Source organism: Bubalus bubalis, chromosome 16 (assembly GCF_019923935.1).
Source record: "Bubalus bubalis isolate 160015118507 breed Murrah chromosome 16, NDDB_SH_1, whole genome shotgun sequence".
Classification (NCBI taxonomy): domain Eukaryota; kingdom Metazoa; phylum Chordata; class Mammalia; order Artiodactyla; family Bovidae; genus Bubalus; species Bubalus bubalis.
Window position 1 is genome coordinate 36,838,787 of NC_059172.1, and position 2,264 is coordinate 36,841,050.

At 34.1% G+C, this 2,264-nt stretch overlaps 1 pseudogene; it reads right to left on the reverse strand.

Annotated features, from left to right (window-relative positions):
* Positions 1 to 1,098: 1,098 nt before the first annotated feature.
* On the reverse strand, positions 1,099 to 2,054 carry LOC102398605 (annotated as a pseudogene).
* Between the last annotated feature and the right edge of the window lie 210 nt (positions 2,055 to 2,264).

A 2,264-nucleotide genomic window follows, 5' to 3' on the forward strand; every position in this document is an offset into this window, starting at 1 on the left:
GTGGAATTTATTTGTCTATGTTTTCAATTCTATACTTTAAACATTCAAATATGAACAAAGCTCAAACTGGAAAAAGTATTAAAATGTGTGCTTTCTGAAGTTTGTGTTTTATTTAAGTACTGATGATAATTTTATTTCCTTAAAAATATTTACTTCTGAATAAGCCTAATTTATTTTCATCAGTCCTATTTTGTGCTATATTTCTTCCTCAAAAAGTTCAATGTTTACAGACTTTAGTTTATATCATATAGTTTTTATGTTGATCATATATGGTATTATTGATTTTATATCATTTATATATATATATATATATATATATATATATATATATATATATATATATATATCAGTATTTCAGAAAAAAGTACCTGGATGTTCATTGGAAGGACTGATGCTGAAGCTGAAGCTCCAATATTTTGGCTAGCTGATACAAGAGCCAACTCATTGGAAAAGACCCTGATGCTGGGAAAGATTGAGGGCAAGAGGAGAAGGGTATGACAGAGGATGAGATGGTTGGATGGTATCACCGACTCAATGGACATGAATTAGAGCAAACTCCAGGAGACAGTGAAGGACTGAGAAGCCTGGCATGCTGCAGTTCATGGGACTGCAAAAGGTCAGACATGACTTAGCAACTGAACAACAAGAACAACAAAACAAAAGTAGAAGCTATTAAAAATTGTCAAAATATAGATTCAGAAACAAATATTAGAAAACAAGATATGACCAAAAGACAACTATGGGTTCTATTAACAGTTTGAAAATATGAATATGTGACATGGTCCTTGGGAGTTACCTAGAATAAGTGTCTTCTGCAATTTACTTATTTATGTAGGTCTAGAGAAAAGCTCTAGATTTCAAGGGACAGGCCAAGAACAGAAGAATAAATGAAACAATTTGAAATCACAATTCAAGAGAATTTTATTCTTTGTAAGAATAATAAACCAAATTTATTAATTATTTGATGATTTGTTAAATATCTCAATTATAAGCATCTGAGAATTAACATATTTTTTCAAGTGTAGAAATTTTATATTTGGCTTTTAGCACATGAATGTTGCTATTTAAACTAACACAAATTCTCTTTAGAAGGATCCACTAGTGATCAAGATGTTTGGCGGATACAAATATTGTTAGTACATGGTCACAGATTTGTTTGGTCTTCACTCTATAGATGATTGGGTTGAGAAAAGGTGGAACTAACAGGTAAAGGTTAGATAAAAGGATATGAATGTATGGTGGTTTATGAGAACCAAACCTATGTGTGAAGAAAGAGAAGAAGCCAAGGATCAGAACTGTAGGAAGACAGAAATGTGGGCAATGCATGTATTAAAGGCTTTGAATCTCACCTCCTTCTGGGGCAGTTGAAAGACAGTGATAAAGATTTGAACATAGGACAGAATAATAAAAATTATGTCAAATCCTAAGATAGAGAAGGCAACAAATAGACCATATATCTTGTTGATCCATATATCTTCAGTAGGCAGCTTCATAATGGCCATGTGCTCACCATAAATGTGGGAGATGACTATAGTTTGGTAGAATTTAAGATGACATTTAATAAGTACCAGCCATGGTGCTACAAGTAAGGCAGCCTTGAGTGTCACCCCAACTCCACTGTAAGTCAAAAGTTATCCTGAGAAGACAGGGACATGTCTCAAGTGGTTATGGATGGCGACATAGTGATCTAGGGCCATCGCCAGCAAGACACCTGATTCAACACCCTGAAAGGAGTGAATAAGCCACATTTGCAGAAGATATGCTTCAAAAGAAATCTCTGTCAAATGAAGCCAAAAGATGCCTAATATTTTGGGGAGAATACAGGTGCTAAGTGCAATGTCTGTGGCCCCCAACATGGCCAAAAATATGTACATAGGTTTACACAGGCTGTTTTTATGTTTGATTATCATTATAATTAGGGAATTCCCAATCACAGCTACAAGGTACATGACACACAATGGAATCCCAATCCAACACTGCACTGACTCCAAACCAGGAATCCCGATGAGTGTTAATATAGAAGGCATGAAGACTGAGCCATTGGATATGAGCATGTTGATTTGATTAGTAGAATCAAGGAGTGGTATGTTGTGTCATCTTCTGATTCCTGTCAAGAGTTTATAAGTCAAAGAAGAAATTCATTTATTTTAGCTAAATATACTTTAGATTTGGATGATACCACTTTATCCTTTTTCTATGATTGAAATATTCCTGACAGATAACATTTTGTAAGTTTAATGTGCATGATACAGTGACTTGATACA